Source organism: Nicotiana tabacum, chromosome 11, assembly GCF_000715075.1.
Source record: "Nicotiana tabacum cultivar K326 chromosome 11, ASM71507v2, whole genome shotgun sequence".
NCBI classification, from domain to species: Eukaryota; Viridiplantae; Streptophyta; class Magnoliopsida; order Solanales; family Solanaceae; genus Nicotiana; species Nicotiana tabacum.
In genome coordinates, this window is record NC_134090.1 from 128,613,099 (window position 1) to 128,623,190 (window position 10,092).

Below are 10,092 nucleotides of genomic sequence, written 5' to 3' on the forward strand. Positions count from 1 at the left end.
CCATGCATAGCCAACAACAATCAACAGATGTACAATATCCCAAAATCAAAGGTACGAAGTCATAAGCTCTATTAAGTTTACTAGAAACTCTAAATACAATACTGTTCTGGAATAACACTAAACAATAGTAATGAAAGACAACAGAAGGTATTTCGAGGCCTGCGAACGCAATAGAAGGTATACTTTGAAGTCTACGCGGCAACTCACAATCAGCTAACTAACGACCGCCATGCTCCGAGGTACCTGGATCTCCACAAAAATATGCAGAAGCGTAGCATGAGTACATCACAGCGGTACCTAGTAAGTATCGAGACTAAACTCGGTGAAGTAATGACGAGGTACAGTCAAGACACCTACTAGACATAATAACATGTGCAAAATATTAATATAATGCTACAAAGGAATAAATATCAATGTAAACCTAAACATGAAAAGAATAATAGTATAACACTAGCAATGGATGGAAGAAACAACAAATAGCGACCAGGAGTAACCAGGTGATAATGCAACAAGTATTCAGAACACAGTTAAAGTACCATTGAAACCAAATAAGGAAAATAATGACAACCAATTAATCAACCGCTCTCACAAGGTTTACTCAAGAATCACCCCGAGGTACCACCCTCATAATCACGAATTACGAGTCTCAAATCACATAGTATCTTGTGCCCACATTCTTAATCACAACTACTGCATGGACATCTCACGTGCCAATACCAATAATAATATTTCATATTCGCACGGATAACTCACGTGCCAACAATCACAATATCTCATATCCGTACAGACAACTCACATGCAAACATCCAGTTCCCATACAGAAGTCAGGTATACAAGAGTACACGTACATGATCAATGAACATCAAGATTTATATTCCTGGACTGATATAGTTGACAGATTATGGTGTATGCTTGTGCAAGTGTACTATCACATCTCAAGTCAACATGTAAGATTAGAGACATCGAGTAGCACATTGGGAACAATACAACAAAAGTCCGTAATATGCATGACTCACACAAGATAGTCACACCACACAAATATCATCAATGACAATGCCCCTAGGCCATCATAAATCATCCCCGAGATAGCCCCTCTCCCCTCTCGTCGTGTGCACAACAATAAAGTAAATACCTGCCCTATCTCTCCACATATACAAATATCAATAATAATAATAATGATAATAATAGCACAAACAACTCACGTGCAAACACCTCGACAATCCCGCATGTGCCAAAAACATAACAACACAACATAACAACTCACACCACACATGCCTATATGCCATAATATTTCCATAACGACAATTCCAATACCACAACCACACATATCCCACGGCTCAACAATACTAAGTACAACAATAATAACAATTGTAAGCACGTGATTTTTGCCCAATATGAGAATTACTCCCAAAAAATCCAAAAATAAAATAATTTTTCTTTGGTGTGCAATTTTGTGATATTTTGTGATATTTTGAATAATTATTTGTATTTGTCTGTGCGTGTTTATTTGATAAATTAATAAAAAATACAAAAATATGTCGCATTTTGCATGTAGGATTTAATTCTACAGTTGTTAGTAATTAAATTTGTTTTACAAAAATTAAAAATTACAAAAATAGACATCGTTTGCATTTTTAGCATTTAATGTCCAAATATACAATTTTATGCTTAATTATTACTTAATTGTGCGTTAATTGTTATTGGGAGTTAATTTGCGCTTTTATAACTTAATTTAATTCTTAATAATAGTTTAAGTATTTTTATAATTTAGTTTTAGAGAAATAAAAGAAGAAAAAAGAGTGAAAATATAAAGAAAGTCGGAATTGAGCCTCTTCTTCGATTTCAAGCCATAGGCCCAAAAAATGGCCCAATCTTCCCTACGACCCAGTCCATTTCGAACTGGGTCGACCCAATCCATAACCCAAAAGACCCAAACCCCTTTGTCTTACATTTTACAAAAACTAAAAGAAGAAAACCCTAAAATCTAAACCATCCGCCCCCCCTCCTATCTTCTTCTTCTTCCTCTAAAGCTCCAACCAAGCATCCATGGCTGCCCTTTACCTTCTTTTTCGACACATCCTCATCGTCCAAACAGCTGCTGCCCAAGCACTTCATCTTCTTCGTCCACCATTGTTGCTCTAGTTCGTCGTCGTTTGGTCGAGCTTCATCTTCTCCGGCAAAACAGTCCGTCGTCTCCACCAGTTGCTTCTGTTTGTGCGTCGACCAACCCATTGTTTGTTCCTTCTGTTGTTCGAAGCCCCGTCGCTGCTGCTTCTGTCTCAACCAAACAACCAAACGAACACAGCCATGGACGAGCTTCGACGTCGACCATGTCGTCGTCCATGGCTGTCCGCGCTGCTGCTGCCTGTCGCCGCCGCTGCTGCTGCCTGTCGCTGCTGTCTCGACGTCGTGCTGCTGCTGCTCGTCGCAGCAGGTGTTGGACGGACTGCTGCTGCTGCTCGTCGCGGCAGTAGCTACGGGCTGCTTCATCTTCTCTTCGTCTTCGTCGTCATTTGTTCGAGCTTTGGTCGAGGCTCGGACAGATTTGTTTACAATCAAAGTTCTTCGTTGATTCATCTCCGGTTAGTTGTTTTTGAGTTTTATTTTGTCCATATTTCGTTTTTATATTTCTAAAAGTTAAAATCGTTAAATATTTGATTCTTGTTTTGTTCGTTGTTTATCGTTGAAATCATTTTTCTAGTTTGTTCATGTTCATGTGCTTTGTTAAAATTAATTTTCAGATTTCAAAATAGAAGTTTAATTAGTTGTTTTCATGTTTATTTCATGTTTGTATTATTGTTTAAATGAATATTTGTTAGTTTAATATTAGTTAGATACAAATTGAAGTTTAATTAATTGTTTCTTCAATTTGTTTCATGTATTTTATGTATTTTCCGGAAATTGTTAATATTGTTAAGTTCAAGCTTAAGTTCATAATTGTTTCTTCTTAGGTTTTTGTTTTGTCATTTGCCTAAAAGAATTTAGTTGTAATAAGGGAAGTATGTTGGTTTTAATCATTTGAATCCATCGTTTTTTAGATTTAATTCATGCTCATATTATGTTTGTTTGATATTGAATCCGAAATGTGTATAGTTTGATTTTTTGTTTATCATTTATGATTATTTCTTGAATTTGTCTCATAATCTTGTTTATAGGAATTGTTTGTTGTAATGTTGTTAGAGTAATTGATTTTAAGTTCAATATTATTGAATTTAGAAATCTAAATATACTTGTTTGTTGTTGTTGTTGAATCCGAAAATAGGATTGTTTGTTGCTAAAATATTGTTCAATCAAATTTTAGTTGTTCTTTGTTGTTCAATTTGTGTTCATGTGATTTGTTGTTGAAATGTTGTTGAAATCATGTTCATGTGCTTTGTTGTTGAAATGTTGAAGAAATCATGTTCATGAAATTTGTTGTTTGAACATTGTTAGAAATTAATCATATTGTCTATATTTTGGTTATGTTTGATTAAATGATGTGTTATAGCTGATGGGTAGTTTGGTAATTTGTAGTACGTTCAGGGGTAGTTTGGTAATTTCAGTAAGGTCGTGAGGGGTAGTTTAGGAATTGTACATTTTGAAATTGTTTATTTGAAGCATGGGGGACAAAATGAAATGGGGTGGGTTGTGATATAGTTGTTTAATATAAAGGGGGACACGATTTAATTTAAAGGGGGAATCTTGCATTATTTTAAATGAAGCATGGGGGACAAAATATAATGGGGTGGTGTGATATGTTTATTTAATGTAATGGGAATGAGTGGAAAGATAATGGGTTGAGTAGAGAAAAAGTATGGATTTTAATTAATTGAAAGGTTTATGGGATGAGTTATAAGAAGAAGTCTTGAACACAAGACAATGAGAGAGGGGATACGAGAAAAAATACACACACAGATAGAGAGAGAAAATGGACAGAGAATAGAAGAGAGAAAAAATCCGAAAAATATTTAAGCTTTCAAAAATAAAAATAAAAATAAAAACTAAAAATCTACTGCTTTCTTTCTTTGTTTGAAATTAGTATTAATGGTTGTTGTTTCATTTAAAGCTTAAAGCTTTTGTTTTTGGGATTACTACTCCACTGGTCTGTTACTGGGTTGTTACTGTTGCTGGGCAGTTGTTGCTGTTGTACTGTTATTACTGCTGCTGATTCTCATCTTTATTTTCTTTTGCTTCCAATATCAGGTACATATCTGTAAATTCATGTCACGAAAAGTTTCAACATGACAAATTAATGAAGTTCGGGAATTATAATTCTATTTTCCATTCGTTCAAGTTCATTAGTTAAAAATTTGGTTTTTGTTTCAGTTGATTAATATAGTAGTACGTTTGGCGTAATGAATATAAGATAATTGTTACCTATTAAAATTCATTTAAGTGTTGTAATAATATCATCTATTTCGGAATTTTCATTAAGTGAAGTCATGATTAAAATACCAAGGTAGGGAACATGGCATAAAATGGGTCATTAATTACATCCCGTAATATTGTTAGCTAAATGTAAAGTAGAATGGAAGTATCAATAAATTACATTATTAGTATATCTTGTAAAAAAAAATCTGATTTTCGTTTAGATTGATATAAGTTGTATGTTCATATATGGCATGATGATGAGTATATATATAATCATATGTGGAAGGTGAGTTGATACAATATTAGGAATGGTTCAAACGTACAACTATATTGCATGTGATGTAATTTTATTGAATCAATTTGTATAATAGTTCTCTTTCTTATCAACTTGACTCTTATCTTCCATTGCAAACATTAACCAAACCATTGCAACTTTGGACTAAAACAAATACATGAGAAGGACATAGGATTTATAAACGAATCGTGGCATTTTATGTAAAAGATATATAGAAGAAGAGTTCGCCTTAAATGAAACAATGAAGATTCTGCGGAAAATATTAATTTGTTTACCATTTTAAGTTCTTTCCCAATTTTATACACGATTCGATTTATGGACATCCAAAGGTTGTATCCACGAAAAATGTTAGTTTTAGATACGTATTGTCTGTTTTCTTTTTCACGTCATTAATTCTTTAAAATTTGAGGTATATGATTCATATGTGTAAAACAAGGCTCGCGGTCAACACATAATAACAATTTGTAGAGAACCTTATCAAGAATATTTTTGTGATTAGGGATACGTTCGGGTAACCTGATTATATTTCTAAAAGCAATTCGGATTATGCGTTCGCGCAACTTCGATCGAATATTTAATAAAAGGGATTCCTCGGAGAATATCATTATTAATTTCATAAAAAACCGAGATGTGAGGTTCACTACTTAATTATACAAAAAGGGCGAATGTTCTTGATTTTATTAAAGCATAATTTCAAAAATAATTATTATAATAAAAATATTATCTATATTATTGTGTACACGTGCGCGTGACACAACTCCGCATGTTTTTTTAAAAAAAAATATAATTTATAACACGAATACACGTACGCGTGATTCAATTCAATGAAGGGTCTTTAAATATAAATAGAAGCGGTAACAATAAAATCATGCAATAAAAATGTATTTTACAAATCAAAATAATCAAGCCGAATATAACAGTTGAGCGACCGTGCTAGAACCACGGAACTCGGGAATGCCTAACACCTTCTCCCGGGTTAACAGAATTCCTTATCCGGATTTCTGGTGCGCAGACTGTTAAATAGACAGAGTCATATTCTCCTCGATTCAGGGATTAAAACCGGTGACTTGGGACGCCTTAAAATTCCCAGGTGGCGACTCTGAAACAAACAAACAAATCCCGTTTCGACTGTCCTTTAATTGGAGAAAACTCCCTTGCACCCTCGCGGGCGCGGAAAAAGGAGGTGTGACAGCTCTGGCGACTCTGCTGGGGACTTTACCCAGAACCTCTGGTTCAGGATTCAAGAATTCGAGCTTAAAATAATTGTTATAGTTGGCTTTATTTATTATCTGATTTTTTTACATGATATATACCCAATGTGCTAAATGACACTTTTACCGCTTTAATATTGTTTGAATTATGAATATATACAACTTCTACGAAACCCCCTTCTTTCTGAGTCTTCTAAATTTATGGTGCACGCGTGCGCGTGACCCACCTTTCTGTTAAAGTCATACCAAATAAGACGAAGTTGGGACAAGTAACTAGGCCGGGTAGACTTTCGTGCTCCCGGTACGTTGCCCCCGCTTCGGCTCAAACTGTCCGTTTGGGTAAGCCAGGGCTAGATCAATATGCCTCAGGTTTTTTCACTTAGAATAACTCAGCTTCATGCCGGATCCCTAGTAGGAGTGTTTGTTTGCATCACGTGCATTTGACTTTGGAGACTCAACACAGGGGTTGGGTCTGTCTAGGACAGGTGTACCAAAAAATGAAAATGACCATCCTGATGCATCTTACTTGCTCCTACTTGCGCATTTATTTGATTCGTACTTGTGTGCTGATTGACTTTTGAATATCAAGAATAATATTTTAAAATTGAAAAAAAAATAGCGGTTAGGGAATTGATTGTTAATTTTTGGAAAAAAAAAACAATGCCCAAATAACTGTCAAAACTCTGCCGAAATTTTGAGAAAATGAAAAAAAATGTTTTATTAGTTTGTTTTATTAAAAGCAAAGGAAAAATAGAAAAAAAAGAGTCGTTGTTCTGTCTTGTTTTAAAAAAAAAACAAATTAGAAAAAAAAATAGTTTGTCTTGCCATAAAAAATGAAAATGAAAAAGAGTCTTGTTTTTAAAATGGGTTTTTATTTATTTATTTGTTTAGATACCAAAATAAAAATAAAAATAATAAAATAAAAAGAGTCGCGTTGAAAGTGGTTTTATTATTTGTTGCAAATATATATATATATATATATATATATATATATATATATATATTATTTGTTGCAAATATATATATATATATAAATCCAAAAAGTTTTTCTTTATTTCCAAAAAATGTATATATATCTTTATTTGTTGCAAAAATATTTGTCCTGCCAAAGTCTAGAAAAGTTTTTTTTAGACTCCCAATTTTCAAAACAAAAAATCCAAAAAATATTTTCCATTATTGACTTCTTTAAGAAAGTCTTTTTAATTATTAAAAAATATATATTAAAATATATATATAATAAAATAAAACAAATTCGAAAATATTTTCCTTCTTCTTTAAAAATTGAAAAGAAAATTCAAAATTCAAAAAAAATATTTTTTTTAGAAAGCATTTCTTTTATTAAAGGTAAAATTCCAAAAAAATATTTTCTTTCTTCTTAGAATAAGAAAAAACAAAAAAAATATCTTCCTTTTACTTTTGAAATCCTCAAAGTTCAAATCAAAAGAAAAGGAATTCTTAGAAGTCTTTCTTTCAAAAAGAAAATCAATCAAAAAAAAAAATAAAAAAAAAAATATATATATATACTTCATTTCTTCTTTTAAAGCAGTTCTTTTACAAATTAAAAAAATAATAATTTAAAATTAGTTTATTTACTTTATTCATGACCTGCCCGAACTACGCGGGTTTGATTCTCACTGGATGTGAGATACGTAGGCAACCCTCATCGGGTCCAACCCCCTTTTTTTGCTAAAATAACCAAAAACCAATAAATAAATAAAAAACGTGTCAAAATTTTAATTTTGTCATAAATAAGTCGGGCAGTGTCCAGCCTCCCCTTTTGCTAAAAAAAAAATAGCCAAAAAAAAATATGTCTAATTTTAATTTTGTCATAAAGAAATCGGGTGACGCTGTTTTATCAAGACATAGCCGAATGTTCCCGAAAAGGACGCCGGAAGGCTGACTTTGCATAAACAGCCACTTTTTGGGTCATGTGTAGGATTTTGGTCCAGTTGACCCACACGGCCTTAAAAAAAAAATCTTCGTCCCCGAGGTGCTGAAGGGCCGTGTTTGCAACACCCGATTTTTATTGTAATTTGAACCAAAAAAAAACAAAGAGTCAACGGTCAGGTGAATTTTTTTAGTCAAAAATAAGTCAAGCCAGCTTCGGCCGCGTCTTAAACCGTTCTTGCCGAAATAGCCTTAGAATATCTTTCAGTTGTCGAAAGGCTATTTTCGTAAAAGAACGAACAAGTGTGTAAAGTGTCATAAAATAATCCTCTCCGGCCTCAAAATTTAGAAGGGGCCACGTTTGCAAAAATAACCGTTCGGTTGCATCTGTCAAACGGAGAAAGGAAGCTGGCCGTTTGTTTTGAATTTTGTAAATCTTTTAATTAAAATATGTGGGATGTTTGATTTTCGAGTTTGTAGGTCATCTTCAAACCTTTGAAACCAGTTTATTTTAATATGAAAATCGAAAAAATGATTAGTATTGTTTATCTTTTATTAGTCCGAACTACGCAAGGTCTGATTCATGCGGGGTCATGATACGTAGGCAATCTCCATAAGATTCGACCACCACTGAAAAAAAAAGGAAGAAAGAAAAATAAAGGAAAGCGCAAGTGCATCGCATCTCTGATAGAACGGTTTAACTGCTTAGGTGCATTGCTCTCTAATATATGATTATCTGTCAAATGCCCTGATACTAACGTGATGGCTTCCCTTTGTTGTGTTCATATATAGAAAAGTGGTTGGTTGTGGTAACTCCTCCCTGCAAAGCAAATGACACAGAACCTCAGAACAGGGTGGGTCGGTACTGATGACCGACAACAATTGGTCGAACAGAACAACGGGTTGGTAGAAGAAGTGAAAATGTTGAGACAACATGTGGCAGACATGTATCAGGCATGGATAACTGGGAAAGCACCACCCCCACCACCGCCAAGCTTTTCAAACTCTGGCATTACCCATCCCCATACTCTCCATCCCAACCCACTTATGACAGCTTTCCTAGCTACCCGAGTAGTTCCATCACTCGTCCACGCTACTCCCCTCCCCAATGCTACTTCTCTCCACGAGGTTCCCAAAGATGGGCTTCACTTTCCAAATATCCAGCTCCACAGAAGGCCTATCCACCCTCACAAGCCTACCGGAAGCCCCATGGATCAGGTTTCCAGCCCAATCAAGCATTTAGGAACGAAAGGTTGCTGAAACGAGGAAAGGCTCTCACCCCTATCGGAGTATCTTATGCAAGTCTGTTTGAAAGGCTAAAGCATGTTGGCTTGATTGAGCCGCTCCCCGCATATACTCCAGATCCACATGCAAGAAACTTTGATCCGGCAACCAATGCGCGTACCACTCCAATGTCATAGGGCACAACATTGAGAGTTGTCGTAATTTGAAAAGGGAAGTAGAGAAAATGATCCAAGAAGGGCGGATTGTGATCGATAACAGTAACATGGAGCACTCGAACCCTATCGAGAACTTGTTGACGGAGGTTGATGATATGGAAGCTGATAATGGTCTTGGCAATACTAATGCAAAGCTTAGTGGCTAAGATGCCAATTTTGATAAAATGGGAGGACGCTTCGTTCCTTGGTTAGCAAGAGAGAAGCTGTTTGTGGTTTATTTTGTTGTCATTTCTGTTATCCGGATTATTCTTAGGGTTGTAATCCGAATATTGTCTTGTGTCAAACCTTCTTATCTTTCCATTTTTGTCGTATCAGTTTGTTTAAGTATCGTTGATGTTATGTTAAGATTTTATTCTGGTTGTTTTGTTTGTTTTTCTAACCATTTCGCCGGAAGTCTAATACAAAAGCCGGTCTTTTATTATTTCCAGTCATCTTTTTATTTAGTCCTTTTGTCATTTTCGTTCAATGCCGATTCTAGGGACATGACATGCGCACACAGTTTGGGCCTAGTCTATAAAGTTAATCATAAAACCCTGGGAAGGTGATCAAAGCATTTAAAGGAAATAAGAACGGTTTGAGATTATTTGAAGCCCGAGTCATGTGGAACTGGGGCAAGTAAAACATAAAGAAAACCGTTAAATGCAAGATTCGCCAAATTGGCATGAGGGTCGTGCATGAGAGTGAGAGTGTCGCCCAGCAGTGCTTTAGAAATGACAAATGAAAAAGCAAGTGTTTAACATAATTGTCAAGTCCAGCACCATCGGAAGAGACTATAAATCTATGTTCAATTGTGTTGTTTGCACTTGGCATGTTTTGAAGACTGGAATGACGAAGGCATTTTATTCTGCTACCTAAACACTTTATCCTTCGTTACCCCTTTTGAGCCTTA

At 34.8% G+C, this 10,092-nt stretch overlaps 1 long non-coding RNA gene across 1 annotated transcript; it reads left to right on the forward strand.

The window, feature by feature from the left end:
• The first annotated feature begins 1,914 nt into the window (after nt 1–1,914).
• Nucleotides 1,915–4,256, forward strand: LOC142166558 (uncharacterized). The gene is made up of 2 exons (XR_012696969.1): nt 1,915–2,582; nt 4,183–4,256. It is a non-coding gene; the product is annotated as an uncharacterized LOC142166558 (long non-coding RNA).
• Nucleotides 4,257–10,092: the final 5,836 nt, after the last annotated feature.